Consider the following 20,175-nt stretch of genomic DNA (forward strand, 5'->3'; position numbering starts at 1 on the left):
GGTATTTATTCCCCCTGAAACATCTCCCAGAAGGTTCTGACTTGGCACAGGCTTGGATAAGTTGGGTATCATTTACAATCTGAAATTGTAAACTGTAAGTGCCTTTATACAACACAACTATTGCTGCTTCACGTCCAATAGCTGTACGGTTTCTCCATAAAACACATACTCAAGTCATGAACATGCTTTTCCTACCCTCGTAAAAGATGTATAGAGACACATATCCCCTGAGGCATTCTGGAACTCACATAGATACGGTAGCGGCATAGCTCCTCAGTGTACTTTTTCCTTGGTTCTTTGGCTTATTCTCAAGTTGAAATTTTCTCTTTTCTGCAGGCAGTAGTTTGTAAGAGGTCCAGATTCTGCTCTTTTATATAGTGGGAATTTTACATTATGCCTTTAAAGTGGTCCAGCAAGTTTAAATTAGCTCTTGTCATGATGGTTCCTGGTATGTTCCCAGTTAACTCTGAAGTAAAACTTTTCCCTGCATTCAGGTGGAGCAGGATTAAGCCTTAAATTTAAGATTCCAGACATGATAAAGTCTCACTAATACAAGTACTTACTCCAAGTACTTACTCCTCATTTCAAATTATATTTTTATATTCATACTGGCATCTAAAGGTATTTATTGCGTTATGATGAAATAAGTAAATGATTAAGTGGCCGTGTCTAAAGTTTTGTTGCTGCTGTTTTGTAGTGATGCCTGTAAAATCGATCCAAATAAATCCGTGTCACATCTCCTTATTGCCTGGCCTGCCACTGTGTTAATTGGAATGCAAGGGAAAAATTCTTTACTATCAGTTTGTGTGTTTTAATAAAAAACCCAAAGATTTACAGATGAGATTAATACTAAATACAGGGCCAAAGCACAGCCTGTTCTGTAGCAGGCACGTCCTTGTTCTAATGGATGTTTAATTTGGTCCCCATCTTATTTTTACCATTCCTATTCCTACGCAGTCTTAAGCACTACACAGAGGATCTTTTTTTGGCAGTTTGCTGTGCAGAATCTTCCTCTTTTTGATTGCCAAAACCCAACTGCTATATGCAAATAGAGTTCCAGCTAATGGATAGTATGGAGATTGCTGTTTAATTTCTCTAAATAATTCAGTCTGATAAACAGAGAAGCCCTAAGCAGACGCTAGTGGTAAGGGATGATGATCATACTCGCACAGCGAATCCCTCACCTATTTACTATGAATCATTTCAATTAAAATTAATGGACATCAAGCATTCTGTGCTGCGACCCTGGCACTTTGGATTGCTTCTCTGGGCTGGGGAATGTGCTCAGCACCTGGGAAGTGGAACATCTCACACTGCTATGCAGTGATCCCTCTGGCAGATCAAGCTTTGCGAACTATAAAGCAAATCCTGATCAAGGCTGCTGGATCGAGCCCCACACTGATGCGAGGCCTTGAGCGCTGGAGATCAAAGTCTTCCAGATTATTGAAAGTTTAAAATAGACCAGTCTTGAAGGTCTTTTCTCTCTGAATTTCAGTACATTTGCTAAACTAGATGGATCACAGTTTACAAAGGCATGCATTTCTGTAACAGAGTATGGTATCAGTTTTGGTGTCTAAGTAAAAAAAAAAAAAAAAATTCTTTGTACGGCTCTAAAAAAGCCTATAAAGTAATGGCTTAATGTACAAAGACTACATCTCACATGCAATCTCAGAGCTTTGCTCCCAGCTAATAAATTTTTTAAAGACTCAGAGCAGACCTTGGTTTTGAGTCTTGGATTTACTGAAACTCAAACATCCTGAAATATACTATGAAGTTCTGAAATAAGTGAATCTTGGCAAAATGTCTTTGGGGAATGCTAGTGGTTACACAAATACCACGTGGAAAATGCAATATATTTATGGGAATCACTGACAGTATTTAACACAACCTATGTATTATTACTTGAAATCTTCATGTAGCAGAAATGGTTACACAGATTTTTATTAAGCCTGGAAAGTCTGAGTAGACCTACAAAAAGAAGTTTTCTGTCTCAAAATCCGACCCAGATTACCTCTGGTAGATGATTGCTTGGCAGCCTGCCTTTTTCTGAGGTTGCCCCTCTCCTCAAGTTTGGTGAAATGCAACTGCTTAAGAAATCTCACCTCCTTTGCACACCAGCAGCATCTATCTGACCCCAGAGCCTCTACACATCCAATAACCATTTGTCACCAGCACGCTGAAACCGAGTAACATCAGAAACGTGAAGGACGCAGGGTTGCAGGTGTACGAGGTGGCAATGCCGCAACGGGAGAAGGCAGTAAAGGAACCCCGCGAGCTTTCTAGCACTTCTATGTGAAGCCAGCGCGGGCAGCGGAGGCTGAAGCACTGCCTGGTTTAAGGCATCCGTAGAGGTGCTGCCTGTGCCCTCGCCTTGAGAAGCAGCCAGACTCAGCTTTGTGACCCTGAACTGATTCCTTATTTCTAATAGGTGCTTTCACAGGTAAATTAAAAGATGTGAGGTTTTGTATGAAGACTCTTCATATTACTGCTGCCAGCCAGCAGCCAGTGAGAACAGCCGTAAGCCGAAGACGCCAGCTGAGCAGTGGGAGCTGCAGCTGCACTCTTGGCCTTCGCCTCATCCAGCCCGTCTGAAGGTTGCGCAAATGTGTACACACACACACACAAAGCGGGTGAAGTTAGGACCTTGCAAAAATGACAGGCGGTTTGTTTCCTCCTGCGGTGGGTTGACCCAGGCTGGACACCGGGTGCCCACCAAAGCTGCTCTATCGCTCCCCTCCTCAGCTGGACACGGGAGAGAAGATATATTGAAAGGCTCGTGGGTCGAGATGAGGACAGGGAGAGATCACTCACCGATTACTGTCACGGGCAAAACAGACTCGACTAGGGAAATTAATTTATTTCCAATCAAATCAGAGTAGGGTAATGAGAAAGAAAAACTAAATCCTAAAGCACTTTCCCCCCACCCCTCCCTTTTTCCCGGGCTCAACTTCACTCCCAAATTCTCTCCCTCCTCCCCGCCAGCGGCGCAGGGGGACGGGGAATGGGGGTTGTGGTCAGTTCATCACACCTTGTCTCTGCCGCTCCTTCCTCCTCAGGGGGAGGCTCCTCACACTCCTCCCCTGCTCCAGCCTGGGGTCCCTCCCACGGCAGACAGTCCTCCACCAACTTCTCCAATGTGAGTCCTTCCCACGGGCTGCAGTTCTTCACGAGCCGCTCCAGCCTGGGTCCCCCCACGGGTGCCGTCCTTCAGGAACAGGCTGCTCCAGCCTGGGTCCCCCCACGGGTGCCGTCCTTCAGGAACAGGCTGCTCCAGCCTGGGTCCCCCCACAGGTGCCGTCCTTCAGGAACAGGCTGCTCCAGCCTGGCCCCCGCAGGGTCCCAGGTCCTGCCAGCAAACCTGCTCCAGCCGGGGCTCCTCTCTCTCCCCACGGGGCCACAGGCCCTGCCAGGAGCCGGCCCCAGCGCGGGCTGCCCACGGGGTCACGGCCTCCTTCAGGCATCCCCCGGCTCTGGCGTGGGACCCTCCCCGGGTGCGGGTGCAGATCTGCTCCCCCGTGGAGCTCCATGGCCACAGGGGCACAGCCGGCCTCGCCGTGGGCTTCCCCGGGGGCTGCCGGGGACCCTCTGCTCCGGCGCCTGGAGCCCCTCCTGCCCCGACCTGGGGGTCTGCAGTTGTTCCTCTCGCACATTCTCACTCCTCTCTCTGGCTGCAGTTGCCCAGTTTGGGTTTTTTTTCCCCTTAACTCTGTTATCCCAGAGGCGCTGCCACCATCACTGATGGGTTCGGCCTTGGCCAGCGGCAGGTCCATCTCGGAGCCGGCCGGCACTGGCTCTGTCAGACACCAGGGAAGCTTCTGGCATCTTCTCATGGAAGCCACCCCTGTAGCCCACCTGCTACCAAAACCTTGCCGTGCAAACCCAATACACCTCTCCAGGGAAGGCAATGGGGAACATACTGAATTTAAAGAAAGTTATTACTCAACAGCTTTTGTTGGACACCTGCAGACTGAACTTTTGCAGGTGGAGTGGGAAAAAAAAGAGGAAGCATTCAGTGTCCTAACTGAAACCAGGTACCTTGATGTCAAAACAGATTTTTGCCCAAGGCCCCTTCTCCAAGGCTAGTGAGAGGTTTGTTACAGAAAGCATAAAGACGAAAGACCCAGGAGTGCCTCTTCTGCTATTCATAGCACAAGTCAAAGGGTGAAGGTGGTCCCACACCCTTCATGAACATAATATCAAGAAGCACAAATCAAACTACGGCTATCGCTCGCTACTTCTTACTGTGTAAAGTAAGAGGAAAATGCACTTCTTCACAGAGCCCGTCATCCTGCACATTACAGCTTTCCCTTTACAACTCCTTCTGCTACGTGGTCAAGTCTTAAAACTTGAAAGGTTTTGAAGTCGAGCTGGAACAGGAGCTTTGATGTTTGATTCCGCCAAGCTGCAGACTGGCAGTGGCGGCTGATCTCACTCCGGCCTTTGTGAAGCTGAGAGTATTTGAAGAAGAGGCTGGGGAGCCAAAAAGTATACGGTACCAAATCTGGGCCTGAAATCCAAAGGTAAACTCAGATGAACATGAAGTCCCGGTGCGATGGAAGACCTGGCGTTAGAAACCCTAGGCCACCTCCGTAACAGGCAGGCAAGCAGTGTGACGAGCATTACATGATTGATCTGAGCCTTCCCTGGAGTTACACCAGAGTTTCAGATGCAGAAAGCTAATAGAGCAACAGCATGAAAAAGAATATACAGCAATATTTGAAAGGAAACCTGCCAAGTAGAGCTCTAACATTATTGCAGGCTTGCGTATGCAATGATATCATAGGATAACATATTTTCATGCCTTTTTCCTTAAGCCTGGTAAAAATTAATCAGTGTTTGATTTTTACAAGCCTGAGAGACAGAGAGGGGAATAAAGTCATTAGTCTTTGGGCTCAAAGAAATCTAAAAAAAACAGTTATGCTTAAAGTTCAGAGTAGATCCTTAAAGGAAAAATGGAAAGACATTAAATTAGTTAAAAGAAATTTATCTTAAAAGAAAGCTCGAAGTGCTCCAAGAAGCCTACAGTGCATAAGGCAAGATATTTTCCGTTAATTTGAACATGCTCTTATGCACCAAGCAGTGCCAGAACTGTATAGCCACAAAATAAGTTGCTTTCCTCTGTCATGAACCTATTACCCCCTACTACTTTCTGTTCCTTTCCTGCATGAAATTGTCTTCCCTTTTAAAGCTCTGTGCAGTTCATCCCAGATGCCTCAGTTCTCTTTAACTTGCAGCAATTTTAAGCTGCATCTGATGGAATTTTTCTAGCATTTCCTTCACTAAGACGTGAGCCAGGTTCAGCGCTCACCCAGGATCAGAAGATGAAGCTCACCTGTGCTACACCGAGCACTTACGCACCGTTTCTCCTGTTTCCTCTGGTCATGGCACTGTGGCCACGCCACGTGGCTCTGAGGCTCCCCGTTCGTTTCCAACTGAGCTGAACTTTTGGCTACCTCATAAACCTCTCACATGTCTTAATCAGATGGCAGCTGGTATTTCTCATGTGTCAACCAAGTTTTGAGCTGAATGACATGCACAGTGCCACGGGTGAGCACAAGGAAAGAAAAGAGAAAGACTTTTCCCTTTTTTTTTTATAGATTTCCTTGAGTCCTCATGACCCGTTAAATTCCCGTGGCACACGGTGGCCGGCTGTGACAGTGGTCTAGAAGCTAGCTTGATCTTTGAGGAGAAGCAGAGCTTTAGCTCTGAAAGTCAAGTATTGCATGACCTGGAGACTTTTTTTACAAAGCACATTTCAGGTAAGTTGGGGGATTTGGATCTGTTCAAGGCAGAGCATGTAGCCTTTCTCCTTCAAACTGGCATTGTGTGCAGGTCCTTGCCTCCCCAGCTCAGGAGGATTCTGCCTGCTCATCCTTTGTAGAAAACCACAAACACTTTAGGACATGTTCCCTGTTCAAAGAACTGCATTTGGAGGTCATGGCTCTGAAAGGGAAAGAATTTTAAACTGGTTTGTGTGTATTTAAAAATCCCTTTCTAAAGCTCCATGTGAGTTGTGTTGAATTTTTTTGACTTTTCACTCTTGCCTCATTTCAAAGCAGTAGCTAACCACAGAATCACAGAATCATTAAGGTTGGAAAAGACCTCTAAGATCATCAAGTCCAACCATCAACCCAACACCACTGTGCCCACTAAACCATATCCTGAAGTGCCACGTCTACACATTTTTTGAGCACTTCCAGTGATGGTGACTCCACCACCTCCCTGGGCAGTCTGTGCCAATGCTTGACAACTCTCTCCATAAAGAAACTTTTCCTAATATCTAGTCTAACCAGTGCATTTGGGTCAGGAATGTTGTATGCAGTAACTGGTATGCACCAACACTTGGCTTTTTGGTTGAGGCAGGGCTGCTCCCGGGCTCGGTGCTGGTGATAGCTGTCAAATGTAGCTACAACTTGATTATTTCTTGTCATGCCTTTCTGCGTTGGCCTTTTCCTGAGCCATTGCTAGATACCGGCTTGGAGCACCACTAAGAAGCGGTGCTTTCAGGCTCAGCTCCCTGTTCCCCATTTCTCTCCCCCAAAATTATTCCTAGGTGCATATCCTTCCTACTTTCTGGTGACACTATGATAGCTGCAGATATATTATTTATAGCCACAAGATTTGGCTTTCTGTGCCTCCAATCTGAATGCTCCCTCAGCATCTTTTAATAGCTATCGCTGTTTTGTATCCCTTTTTGTTTTTTCCCTAGGGAATATGCCAGCAGGGATGGGGCTGAAATCCTTCTGGATCAGGAGCAGAGACAAATGCTGCTCTGTTTGTAAACACTCCAAGGCTAAAATTAGCAGGAGTCAGAAGAAGAATCGTTTATGAAGTTCAGGGTCCCCGAGCCATCTTGAGGAACGTCACAGGCATATTGACACATCTGCTGCCGATTTAAATAGCAACCAGCATTACCTTCCCTCCGAGTGCCCCCGCGGGGAGCGGTGCCTCCAGTGCCCGCCCCACCAGCTGACTTCTCCGCACGCCGCAGCCCCTCTCCTCGCTTTAGACTCTCCGGTCTGACGACACCACCACAAATGATCAAGCACGTTTTCAGCTAGAGGAACTATCCAGATCCCCCTTAACACCTTGCAGAAACTGGAAGAAAAGCCTTGGTCAGCCAGAATATTGTCCCACAAAAAGGGGAGTGTTTCAGGGTCTGACTAAGCATTGGAAGACCAGGAAAACCCTCACTACATGAGCAGTTTTTAAGCAGGCTTATGCCATGCAATTTCAAGTTTGAGGGAAAACTAAGCACATTGGGTAGAGCAGACAACATCAACTAGGATTGGTAACCCCTACATACGTCTCTCCTTTCAGCAGTTACAGGCAATGGCATCTAAAAATGACCTTGGCTGTGTCTGAAGGAAAACATGACAATAGAGAAGCAGTGGTATGCTCAAACAGTGCGTTCAATAAAATCTATGCTTCTCAGAACAGGCTGCCAACCAAATGCCAAACAAGCTGAATATATCATGTCAACAGTTAAACTCAAGTCTTTGTAGATCCTAAAGTAGCAACTTGGCTTTTTTTGTTTTGCAAAGCACATGAATACATACAACTACGCATCTAAAGCTTTTTTAAAAGGCATAGCAAAACCATGGCATCTTCTTTCTTGGCCATCTATTGGCTTCATAAGACTGAGGGAGATTAAAATATGTACAAAAGAAGTAGGTGGTATATTCTAAGAAGAAACAAACAAAAAAATAGTGTTACAGTCAAATAAAGCAAACATCTTTAGAAAATGTCAGAGGACAGAACAATACTCTTTGGAGTTGTACTCAGTGTTGGACAATATGGTCACTTCATGCCCATAAACCTGAGGTTATAGAAGAAACTTACAGAAAGAGCAGATTTTATTTGAGAAAGAAAAACAACTGAACTGAAAAGTATAACTCCTCTCTGCTTTGCACTACTGGCTCGACATGGGAAAAACTAACATCTACATCTCTGCCATAGAAATGAAGAGGAGAGAAAAATTCAGTGAGAAGGGATTGCACCCAGTTCCCAGGTTAGGAGATCTTACTGAGCCTATTCTGTACAACTAATACAATTGGTAGCGCTGCTGGGATTTTCTTTGAGGAAAAAAAGGAAAATGTTAAACTAGATGTTTGTAATGAGCAATCAGGGTATTCTGGGCACACGGCTTTATTAAATACAGCTGCTTACCACTGCCCGCCTGCTCAGTGCTTTGCTCTTCAAGTCGTCCCCCGAGTGCAGGAGAGCTGCTCCAAAGGAAAGAGCTTTGCGCAGTCCTGTCTTTAAGGGTTTGCATAGGAAGCGTTGGCTCTGACGCTTATGACTGCTGTGCACCCCTCTTTTACGGCACCTTCTCTGCAGCAGACCCCTGTAACGCCGTTTGAGAGGCCGTCGGCAACGGGGTCTCCGGCCTCGTTAGCAGCAGACGCTCTCCTCCTGGGACACCCCGCTCGATCGCTGCTTCGCAGGGTGCTGCTGGCGCTGGCCACAGCTCCCCTGCGCGCCTCACGCTGTCAGATGCTCTCAGTTTAAGAAGTGATTTCTTTTCTTCCTCATTCTTGTCTAATTCTAGACATTAAGGGCTTGTCCCAGTTTCAACCAATTGCAGTCACGGGGCATCCCCTCCACTGCTGCGAAGCACGAAGGGCTGGGGCGTGCTCTGCTGCGTGGTAAGGGGAAGCATCACCGCGCTGTGAGAGAGGCCGCACAGGCAGGCAGCCGGTGCCACAAGCCGTCCCTCTTGCAAAGCCACCGCCAGCAGCAGAGGCGTGACGGGGACCGAGCTGCCTCGGGTGCAGGCCTGGAGGGACGCAAAGCCGCGATGCTGTTGACCCTCTCGGTGACGGCTATGGGGACACCCGAGTTGGCGACAAGGCACGCTGCCATCCCGTGGGCAGCACATGTCGGGCAGCAGGACGCGGGGAGGCCGATGCGCCCAAGACCGCCCCGAGCCAACGTGGCAGTAGCCCAGCACCCACCAGCCCACCAAAAGCCACGGATCCTACCGGACTGACACGCGAACCCGGAGCTGCTATATCTGGAAAGCAACAGCAACTCCTTAAAAGAAGCAACAAGAGTCAAAGTACGTGACTCGAGGCACTTTTGAAAGAGCCGTATCCTTTCCATTTAAAGTGCGGTGCTTGTCGACATTTCCATTTCTCTGCCTTTGGCAGAGCACGCACACGTACACCATGTCATGTCCACAAAATACTTGGCTGCAGTTTATATCCCCAAAATCCTCACCATATGCAAAATATCCCATCCATTTAAATAGGAGGATTATAGGAGTAGGAGGAAGCTTAGCACAAACAATAGCTGTGATCAAACCCAGCGTGCACGAGTGATTTGTGGGAAGTGCAAGACATATCAAAGATGGCAGGTGCTGCTCTTGCTTGCGAGCTATTTATACTTGCAGAGTCACTCTAGAAACACTTCTTACTTTAGTACACTCGTAGGATTCTTTTCCAAAGGGAGAGGAGAGGTGGAGTATGACTGCACGGGCCAAGTCTGTCATTTTAAAGATAAACTAATTAAGTATTGCGTAAAAATCCCACTATAATATACAAAGAGGAGTAGCCTGATATAACTAGCTTCAAAGCAGGGAATCACAGCAAACCAGGAGATATGTAACAGGGGAAAAAAAACACAAAAGGAGAGGAGGGGAAGCAAATAAAACATTTTCCTCTCAGAAAGTACTAATCTTAGAGATCCAGGCTCTGATGGGATTTTGTCTTATTTTTTTAACAAAGGAATCACTGTTTCCTGCGAGAGGTAAATATATTTGGTAAACAGGACTTGGCTGCTTACTTCTGAGGTTCGAGAGAGCGACGAACATGACTTCTCACCCAAGAGGTGTGTTTGGGGCTTTTGGCCCTGAGGAGGGACCCTCTGGGTTTTGGCAGGCGCAGGGCTGAGGAGGGAGCCGGGAGCGCTCCTCGGGCAACGCGCCGGCCGCGGGGCACGGCTCAGGGCTGCGGCCGCAGCCATCCTGCATGGGAAGCTGCTCTCGCACCGTCCCCCCAAACCACTGCGGGATCCAGTTGCAGGGTGAAGGCTTCTGAATTCAACTGGAGATAAGAGCTGGAAACCACAGAGCATGGTCCACCCGGGGCCATCATCAGAAGCGGTCACAGGATTTCTCAGTTGGAGTGAGATGTTGTAAAACCCGGGATTAATCCCTTACACGCTCTCCTTGGACTCGGGGAGGAGCAGAGATGTCACCACGATCTCAGCCCTGCACCCACACTCCAGCATCCGCGCTGTGAAAACACGGGGAGCTGCGACTCAGATGCCCTCTCAGTGCTAACACCTCCAGCGCTGTCATCCTCACTTGTGTGTGTCTGGAAATAATTGTTTGAGAAACTGCTATTTCTGACTCACAATTCCAGTCGTGAGCGCGTGTACGATGAAAAGGTTAGTGCCTATGTTGTTTGCATGTCGGCACAGTTCAGAGGCGCTAACAAAGGTTAAAGAAAGCAAGTCGAGATGAATGTGACCTATTCTTTGTAGTCCTGATCTTAAGCCTTTTAACCTGGCAGATCTCCATTAAAATGAACAAGAGTTTCTGTGCTAAAGCTGGAAAATTCACTACAAATCATTCTCCTTGTGTTTTGTTATTACTGCCGTGTAGTTTTCAATTGCTCCTCAGACACAGTTCTTGTAGGCACAAATTGCATCATTACCAATTATTTTTCTTGAAGTACCAAGTATCACTGTCACTGTGTCATAACTAAGGCAATAATACAAGTCTCAGAAGTGATTTGGGAAAAAAACCAAACCTGATTAGCAAGCATCTTCTATAAAGCAAACTACCACAAGTCATTAATCATAAAAGTTTCTAATTTCAGAAATGAGTTAACTGAACTTTAATGAGACAAACAGCTTTTAAAAGCTGCCATCGCAAGACTGTCTGCATTAAACTGGAGAGTGTTGCAAAATGACTGATTTCATTACCCATTCCAGCAAGCACTCCACCAGAAGCAGCTTGAGGAATCTGCAAAATCTCCAAATTCCTTTCAAAAATCCTACTTATTTATGGCACTTGGTATTCCGGGACATCCGCAGTACATTTGCACATAGAGCCGAGGTCACCACCATGGTATGACAGCAGATACTTTTATAACTAGTGAAGCAGATTCCGTGCCACCTCCCAAATGGTTTCGGCTGGTGGGGGCTGTCACCCTCACCGAGGAGCGCAGTGACGCAGTGACCTCCCCCAGCAAGAAGGCTGCTGGAGGCAGAGGAGAGCTCCTGAGCACCTCCTCATCTCATGCATGATGCTGTTGTATTCCCACCTGTCCTTTCCTCCAGTTTCTCAACTCATCAATAAGAAGTTGGGAGGGAGAGGAGGGGACCGAAGCAGGGCACAGAGGGGTTGGCGATGGCCACGGCATATCCCCCAGTGCCTGGGCTCCTAAGGTCTCTTCCAGACCAATGCTTCTGTGATAAATGACCTCAGGACATCAACATGGATGCATGCATTTAAATCCAATATAAAAGGGAGAGAAACAGATGATTTCTGCTGGGGAACTGCTCCTTCCCGAGTATAACACTAGAGCCCTGTTAGTGCAGGAAAACTCACAGATACCGATAACCGAAGACACTTGGCAAATCAAAACAAATACTGGCGTCAAGAGTGTGTTAGTCACTATGGGAAACAGTCAAAGGGGAAGCTTGATCTCATTGCCACATTTGGCCTAAGCAGAAAGTCGCTCTGAATGGGATGAAAGGTTTCCTGAGAAGTATTCGGCTGTAACATTACTGCAAATGAAACACACGGTCCTGGAACAATCTTCGTTTCAAAACGACACCCCGCTGACCTTCATGCAAACAGATGTTCCTAGGCAAGCGCCTTACTGTTGTCTGCTCATGACAAAAGCTGAAGTAAACAGATTGTTGTGTAAGATGCAGACGGGATCCTGCTATTAGCAAATGACAGCATCATCCCGTCAAGGCAGGAGCGCCAGCATGCAGAGAGCTGCCAAGGCGGGGCTCGCACACAGCAATGCACCTTTGCAGGCACCTAACTCCCTCATCTACGGCGCGGAGATGATACTGCCTGAGGTACGCAGACCACCTCCTTCTCCTGAGAAGCCTTTTCAGCCTCGTTCCCCAAAACCATGAGTTTATGCATGGAATGCGCTGCTAGCCTGTCATCAGTCAACTTTAGCAAAATTTCCTACACAGCCACAGGTCAGAGCATTGTCTTTACAGGGAAATGTCAGGGGGCCACAAAGCCTGAACTGGTTGGGAAAGAAGCTTGGTTGTGCCTGAGGAACCCCTTGACTTTGGGCAGGGAGGTTAGGATGTGCCACATACCATCTTACCCAACCAGCAGCAGATTTGTGCCCCTCGTCTGTTTTTGTGCTGGACCCTGGATCAATGACGGAGCCAGAGGCACTGCGCGCAGCTTCACGTGGCCAGCCACGAACCACCTACCTCCTTTTACAGCGGAGATCTCAGGCTCAACACGCCTGTCGGGTCCTCAGAAAACAGCTCCCTCCCCAGAGGCGAGGGAGGGAGGGATGCGGATGCTCTGAGCATCCTCCCCGGGGCTGGGGAGCATCTCTGCAGGCGGCTGTCTGCCTGCACATCGCATTGCCACCTAGTGCCTCGCACCGTAACCCAGCAGCCTGCTAGCTTGGGGCAATAGTTTTGCCCCCATAAGAATAAAATTGCCCTCAGCAACTGCATGGCCAGGCGCTGGCTCTCTGCTCACCTGAAGCCAGCGGTCACTCCTCTACCGGCCCTCGTGCCCCCCTCCACTGTCTGGGCACCACAAAGCCACAGGGTTTTAAATTAAAACCTTGAGTGGCTAATGTACCAATTACTAATCACAGCGGTTACTGTTAAAGCCAAACACATCAGTAATCTGCACGGGAGGGACAGATGCTTTACTCCGCAAGTGAGCTTGCCTCACTGAATACGATACTTGCAAAGCGGATTGAAGTCAACAATACAAGTGATTTCATCCCACTAAATTTAAACGAATTTGACTATAAGCAGTTTAAGAATCTTTTTACCGCATTAATCGGTACAACATATTGTCATATTTGCTTTTCCATTAAAAGATAATTAAAGCAAACAGCAGCAGCCAATAACTTGAAAAAAGGGAATTAAATCAACTAAAAACTCCCTTCCTTGAGCAAAAAGTTAGATACACCTGTATTTACTGACGTCTAGTGTGGCAATGTTTCTCGAGAAAAAATTCAGCTTCTATTCTTGACGTTGAAGCAATGTTGTAAGAACAATTTCCATTAAGAACACCTAGGAGAGCTACTTCTTCACAAAGAAGGGATGAACTGAGAGCTCTTCACTAATGACTTCTGATTCATTTCCTCAACACCTCCGGTAATGAAGTACTGTTGCATTCACTTCCATGAGTGAAACACCTACTCCTTCATCTTCTGAACTGTGCCCAGTACATGGTTTTGAGTGTTTCCCTTTCCTGACTTAGCCAGAACTTAAAAATGCCATTACGCTATCTGGGTATCTTTGGTCCCCAGGAAAAACAAGTTATTTCTAGCAGAAATATTTGTTCTCCAAACTCACTGTTTTAACTGTGCTGCTAGGAATTCAGGAAGGTCAGCAAGAACATCAAGAAATTAAGGTTGGAAATTGCCAAAAAGTCACATGGACAAATACAAGTGTTGTGCAACCCGGTCTTTTTTCCTGGAGCCATCCAGGAAGCGACATAAAGCATTGCCGTACCAAGAAAGCATCTCATGGCTTTTTCTATGGTTCTTTGTTATCCAACAGTACTGAAGGAGCTTCCTATGGTTGATAATGCTCTTCAGCTGTGTGAAGGCCAGTTCCCACTTCAAGAGGCAACGTGCTTCCCACAGTCCAGAAAGAGCCAAAACTTGTTTCATGAAGCCTGTGAAGCATCATGCAGCACAACTCTGAGAACTGAGATCCCTGCCTGTGGTGTCATTACCCATAGAGGAGAGGCTATTCCTTCCCCCCAAAACTATCGTTGTTTCCAAATGCTGTCAGCACGTTTCTGCTTGGTTGTACAGTCACGAAAAATCATGTAAATTCTCCTGCTTCGCTAGATGTACCGAACCCAGCCTGCTACAGTGCGTGGCCTTTGGTCAAACTCAGGTGCATTCATAATTAATGAGCAATGCTTTAAATGGATACTTTTTAAAGAATCCACTTTCCATACCTGACCATATGTCCTTATTTTATATGGTGTGGCTACTTAGCTTGGACTCACGGAGAAAAAGAGCTTCCCAACTTTATAGAAAAAGAAGATCCATTTTTATACCACGTGAAATATGCCCCAGCAAGTGGCTTAACAGTATTCACAATGGCAGGACTCACTGCTTATTAGCTGAAACATAACCTGGCGATGGCACATTACTTACAGCTAATTGTAAGCTTGTTGTTTCTGCCGGGTAGCGCAGCTCAGCCCTCGTCACCAGCCGGGGACAGGCGGGCTCCCTGGCATCCCAGCCTCCCCGTCATCCAGCGGCTTTTGAGCACTGCCTGGTGACAGGAGTCGATCTTTGTCCCTTGAAGGATCGCAGTACGCGGTGGTATGTAAACTTCGAATCCCCACAGATCCAATGACAAGCACTGAGGTTGTTTACAAACAGCGTGCTGTGCTTCAGAAATGGAGCCCTCACCTTCTGCACGTAGTATTTCATGACTTATTGCCAAATGCTGCCGTATCCCAAAGGGCTGCAATCCCACAGTGCAGAGAAACTGCCTCCTCGCCCATGGCTCGGGCAAACCGGGGTGAAGCCCTCCTGCCTGCTAAGCCTCCATGGCCACACCAAATTAATGAATGTAATTCTTCATATTCCGTCACTTGGTTCAATCAATATTTTGCTGGCTGCCCAACCTCCATGGGAGCATTTCGGGGCCAGCTCATCCCCATGTTGTGGTTTCTGGAAAGAGGTGCAACTATGTTTGAAATGTAAATGGCTGTTCCTCTGCTTAGGACTGCAAGATCCAAGCTTGCTCTATGTCTAGTAAAGTAGAGGCCATAAACGCCCTCAACAGACTGGGATTTATTTTAATTACACGACGGCCTCTGACGCTGAATGTTGGCTTCTGGAGAGCTGTTATTGTTGTATCTCATTTGTCGTGCAGGACCAAAACCCCACCATATCCGCACAGCCGCTCCTATTGCTCGCGTACCTGGGTGTGAAGCAGCCTCGCTGGTTCATCTCCCACCAACTATAATTACAGGTCCAATTCTCCCAATTTAGGGGAGGGCAGTATTACAGGGGTTAATACTTATTGTTTACTGTCACGACTTTTCACCCAAACTGGATGTCTTCATTCTAGACTGCAGCCCTGCTATGTGCTCTTGTATAAAACAAGGTTCCATCAAAAAAATTTGGTATTTGACAAATTGCCCGTTTGTCTCTTTTCTCCCTTCTGTCTCCTTTCTCCTACACTGTTAACTAGATGCTAGAAAAAGCAGGGCTGGACCTGTGTTAGGTCTGAATCATATTAGGCTTTCAATTAAAAAAAAAAAATCATGTCACCTAGCACCATGCGAGAAGATGCTCTGGAAGCACGATGCTGGTGCTCACGAGACGCGGAACAGAAGAGCACCGTTTGCGTTCCCAGGCGTCACAAGCGTTCAGGCCCAAGGTCCCCATGTTCTGTTAACGATGCCTTTGTCACTCCAGATTAAATAGCAATGGATCAACTCCCATAAAAGCCTCTTGTTCTATTCCCTTCGCCCCTTCCCATCTTTCCCCAGTAGTACATTAGCCGGTTGCAAACGCCGACCCGTGTTTGCTGGGCAGCAGAGCCCAGGCGCTGAGGATGCTGTCTGGAGATGGGGGAGGCTCATGCCTGAGGGGCACGACAGTCCCTGGGCCCAGGGAAACAAGCGGCGCTTGGCAGCTGCACGGTGCTGCGTGCTCTTTGTTAGCCGCTTTTCAAGGGTTGGGTTGTATGAAATATTAATTATGATCCTGCAAGTTCCCAAACACCCTTTCAACCACAAATCAAGCTGAAGGTATAAGATCTGTTGCAGAATGACACAGTAAAGCTGTCATTCAATGACAAAGGGAACAAAGGTCTTATTCTGTCCCGTGCACAGCTGTGTTTCCTTTGATTAGCCCCGTTTTGTTGGGCTGCAGAGAGGCAAACCCATCTTCTGTACAAATTTGGTTGGCGAGCGTTTGTGGCATGGACCACACTCTTCTCTCAGCACAGGACAAGCTGGATCTGCACAGCAGTGAGGGTGTGAACGCCTCTCTAGTTGGAGATGCTCATAGCATTACATTCACTGATTCCTGCTGTCAGCAGGAAAATCCCAGTTATGCCCGTGAGGGGAAGAACATCCCCATAGAGACAAAAAGGTGACAGGGTGGGTGCTCCTGTACTAGCTGTGGGAGAGGGGGAAGGAGTCACCTCTGCTCCCTCCTCCAGCTAATATGCTGGAGCTCAGCAGCCACAATTAGCACTAGATGGGTTTTTTTAATGGGCTAACTACCTGCCATGCACGCTGGACCTGACTTTCAGGTACCTAATCGCAGAGATGAAAGGGGTTTTTTTGTCCATCTGTGTCTGAGGGAGTTTTGCATCCATTAGCAATTATGATAATGGGTCTATTTCGAGAGAATTAATTGCTCCTTTGCCCAAGACCTAGAGAAGTTTGCTGTAAAAATTAATTACTTGGCATATACAATACACTTAACAGTCAAGTAATAAGCTAATTTTCAGAGAATCCACGGGGGCCCCCCAGTCTCCCAACTTCTCAGAGGAGTTTCTGAATATACAGTGAAAAGTCAGTTGTCTTCTTGCAATTCCTTTCCCACGGTATTTGACAGGCCCCAAATGCCTGACCTGCGACTTGACAGCTCAGGACCCAGCAAGCAGCCCAGGAAAGCACAGGTGTATTAAAATAGAGCACATCTGCAAAATAACCCTCCCAAATAAGCAATTCTCTCCTCCCAAAATCCCTGATGCTTTCCCGAGTGCCAGCATGCGTTATGTCTAAAAATGGATGAGGATAATGCCAACAAGCAGTGGGGAATCAGAACGGACAAGGCACACTGCTCTCCTTTCTCCACTCACATCTTCCTCCCAGGGAGGGCTTCACCAGCAGGATGTACCGACAAGGAAGAGAGAGAAACAGCTCTATTTTCAGAAGATCACCCACAATAAAAACCTTCAGCTTTAGGTCTCTTTTTAGTTCAGTGACTTGATGTTGCATCTCCCCACATCCCAGGTGACTACCCCGTCCACTGCAGAGGTGGCTTGTCCAAGACGATAGGCGTGGGATATCTCTGTGCTTTGTTGTCTAAGATGACTTGAGCTCCCATCGCTGTCTCTTTTGTGGGAATCTCTGCTTTCTGCCTAGCTACCTATTTCTGTAAAACCTGGAGAAAGCCAATATTTTGCAACCTCTACTCTTTTCTCCAATTTTGTTGGAGCTGACCAAAGAGTTCAACAGAGAAGCACAAGAGGATCACAACAAGCCTTTTTTTTCCTTAGGAAAGCAGACTGAAAATTTGCATAGCATGTTTGCAAACAACCTAATAACCTCTCCTGACCAAGCTACCACCCATCAGGTAGCCCACGGCAATTGATGGCATGTGGTCCTCTTGCCTGCCCCAAAGACAGAGTGAAAGAATTTTTTCTTACACAAAAGACAAAAGACATTGTTTTTGACTAAGATCTAATTCCTTTCACCAAATGCCCACAGTAAATAAAGTTAGTGCTTACTGTGCATGCATGAACACAAGATGGTTAATCTACGTAGGTTCATAAAATGATCAGCTCCACACTTCAAAAGACCAGGGATGCTTGGCCATTTTTCTTGAGCTTTATTACAGCTATTTGCAGTCCCTGTTTCTTTCAGTAGCTTAAATATTAGAGGTTTTTTATAGCTCTCAACTTTGCACAAAAAAAAAAAAACCACACAAGGGGGGATTGTACTTAAATAACAGAGATGACCCGATGTGCAGAGGCGAATGAAAGGAGATGATGAGGTTGCAGGGGGCAGGGATGCTGGGTGCTAAAGCAGGAGAGCATGGTTAGCAACGACAGCAGCCTCCTGGCGCAGCTGGCCCCAGCAGACCTTCTCAGAGGTAGTACGAGGCTTTGGATATTTTGTTCCTATTCGTTTAATGGGAATTGAGCATCCAAATACCAGCATCTGAAATCTCAGTGTAGTTACTACGCCAATACAGAGACTGCTTTCAGAAGTCCTGCCCAAAGTGTAGACATTCCTCCAGCTCAGGAGGAGTCTGCGGCCATGGGTGTCAATGGGAATAGCGTTAAGCTAATGTTGAGCATGTTTGCGGGGAGGACGGGACCACACATACAACAAAACCAGCACCCTTCTGATAGCAGACATTACGATTTTCGACATAAAACTCCTTCTTTTTGATAGTGTGTTTCATGATTACTTTGCTTGATACAGGTGTTTTTAGCAATAAGACCATCCTCAACAAATCAGCAACCAATCTAAATGTTAATATAACTTCTCTTTGGGAAATTAATTTGTTTAAAAAGTACAGAACAGTCCTGTCAGTTATTTTCTTAACCTTCTCTGTGCCCTTGAGCATCCACAGTTCATACAAGGAAGCAGCGTTTTTAATTTCTCGTGGACATATGTTATACAACCTCGCTGAAGAATGCTGGAAATGATCATCTATGAAGAGCATGGGGCTTCCATCTGGCACCGTTTTGATTTGAGACTGACAAAAATATCTAGCAGAACTGCACAGAAAATGCTGAGATCGCTAACGGCCCAAATGGTATCTTCTAGGGGGGAGGAGGGGAAGAAAGGGAATAAAGATAATAAAACCCAAGCCATCTGCAAAGAGGCATTTTAAGTAGAAAAAAGGGAGATTTGTGTTCTTTTTCTGTGGTGCTGTAAATGTACTGATCCCTGCTGCAGGGAGCCACACAAATCTTTTCCTCAAGTTTTATTCACGGGAGGTGGGGAAATCACAACTGCCAAAGGAAGGCAGGTCAGGATTAAAAGCAAGAAATATGTTGGTTTGGTCTCAGAAAATTCAGTAGTAAAGAACCCCATCAGAAAACTTTGGTTCTGCCTTGGCTTGTGCTAAATGCAAACTGAAATTTGCATCCATTTGATACCAAACCATAAACAGTGTCAGTTTAATGGAGAATTAAAAAAAAAAAAAAAAGGTAGGGAAAGGACTATCACAATGGAAATTACCGCACGGTCCTAGTACCAAGAGATAACTGCTTGAACTGCATCCTGAGTCTGGAACAATTGAAAGCAAGGAAATGTGGACCTTTTAAACCTCTCAGGTGGAGGTGTCACACCTCTGTGATTCAAGACAGAGATGGGATTTTGGAGAATTTTCTGCCTCTCACTCCTGTCCAGGCAGCTGCTCTTTTATATGCTGGGAAATTGATGTAATGGGCTAAATTTCTCACATAACAGAGAAAAATTTGGCAAGGAATAACTTCTCACAGTGAAAGCCAGTGTACGGGCTGCACCATCAAACTTCTACAGACTTCCAAACATCAGCCACACTGGCAAGACCTTTTACTGTCACCCAGGATATTTATTTCTGAGGAAAACCTCAGATTTATTTCATAGTGAGGCTTTAAAAGAAAAAATGGCCCGCCTCCCTGGGACTCCAGAAAGCCTGTTATGGCTTATTACATCCATTCTGCATCTGACTGGAGTGATGAGATGTTCTGTATCATTTAAAGGGATTGTTATTAAATTAAGACCACAGACAGCATTTGTAGATATTGCACAAGTTACGACTAACAGGGAAACACGGGAGAAGACTCTCTCTCTCTCTCCAGACAAAAAACATAAGGCAAAGCAAGCCTAGAGCATGACCTGGTGATAGCAAGTACCCCTCCTCGGTCGCTGCTCCACCATGGTAAGATGAGGTGTGATCCCTTCATCCCCCTCACATGTCTGGCAGCCTCCACCATACTGTGCAGGGAAAGAAAAGGAGATCTTCACCTTCTCTTGCTCTTTGCTGCTGAAATGCTGTACGGTCCCAGGAATAGGGACCTCTCATTCAGGGGTGGCTGTTGCATCTGCCTCTTATGGACCATTTGCCCCATCTACTTCTCAAGGAGGAGTCAAACTTGAGCGCATCCCCAGTTACTTTGTGCAAGCATCCTCCTCCCCCGCTTTATCCCTTAGCTGTGTATTTTATCTGCAGCATCTCTTCCTCCACGCTCATCTCCCAGAGGCATTTGTCCTCTCCCCTCCTTCGCGCA

Source organism: Phaethon aethereus (assembly GCF_964289735.1).
Source record: "Phaethon aethereus genome assembly, chromosome: 10".
Classification (NCBI taxonomy): domain Eukaryota; kingdom Metazoa; phylum Chordata; class Aves; order Phaethontiformes; family Phaethontidae; genus Phaethon; species Phaethon aethereus.